The following is a 1,118-nucleotide window of genomic DNA, read 5'->3' as shown; positions in this document are numbered from 1 at the left end:
GAGAGAGAGAGAGAGATTTACACCCACCATTCCCCACTGCGGGGCTGTACTCCATTGGAAAAGGCACTGCCTGAACGGATCTGACCGACCTGCAGTTTCGGCCATCACCCTGACAGGCCCCAGGCTAGAGCTCAGGAACCACTGGGATGTGGCACCAACCACCCCCCTATTCCTCCAGCTCCCTGCGTGCACCGTGGGGACAGCCCATCCTGATCCAGGAGGCGGTCATTAAAGCTTGCTGAACACGTCCGTGAATCTGTCCCTCTCTCCCCTCACCCCTCCCTAAGCTAATGGCAGAGCTAGTGGGGCCTTGGCAGTACTGTGCGAATTATACCTGAAAGACCCGTAGGGTGTGTGGGTTATCACTGGCCTGTGTGCTGTCCAGACTCAGGCCCACAGCACTGCCATCCAGGGCCGCTCCTCACGTGTGTCCACACCCCAAGTAAACGGGGGCTTATTTTTTTTCCCCCAGTAAAGGATGATGTGCTCTGCATAAGCTTGTGAGCATGGAGATAATATGATTTTTAAAAAGACTTTCGGCCCCCTTAGCACAGGGCGAGGCTTTGGACTGATTTTCTGAGGGGGAACCAAACAGCAGAAGGTGATACCAGCAACTTCTTATTTCAGATGTCGGGGATTCAGAAGCAGCATTTGTGAGATTTTATTTCTACCCCTCCCCGCAGACAGCAACAGAAGCAAGTGGTGCTGTAAATGGGTGACAGTCACCTGTATGTTTTCAAACATTTCTTGCTAGTTCCGCCCATCCTCAAGCATTGTACTACACACAGTGCAGCCCAGGACTAATTAGTAAATGACCATAAAATGCTTTGAAGATGGAAAGTGCCATATATGAGAGCACATTATTATTACCTCATAAATCCTGTCTCCAGCTTACTCAGCCCTTGTAATTTCAATGAATCTTTAGCTCAGCGCAGACAAGGACGAGGACTCAGATGTGTTTACTAATAATACCTAGATATGATTAGGGCATCTCCTGGAGTCTCCTGGGGAGGAGGCACAAGAGACCTGGGCAGCCAGTGTGTTCAGCCCACTCCCAGTCGCGGGCTGGCTTCCTGAGGACCCAGTACCTACAGGCAGGCGGAGCTCCATTTGAGAGC

This window comes from Pteropus medius, unplaced genomic scaffold, assembly GCF_902729225.1.
Source record: "Pteropus medius unplaced genomic scaffold, Ma_sr-lr_union100, whole genome shotgun sequence".
NCBI lineage: Eukaryota > Metazoa > Chordata > Mammalia > Chiroptera > Pteropodidae > Pteropus > Pteropus medius.
The sequence above is the reverse complement of the archived record's forward strand: the minus strand, read 5'-3'. Positions refer to the sequence as shown.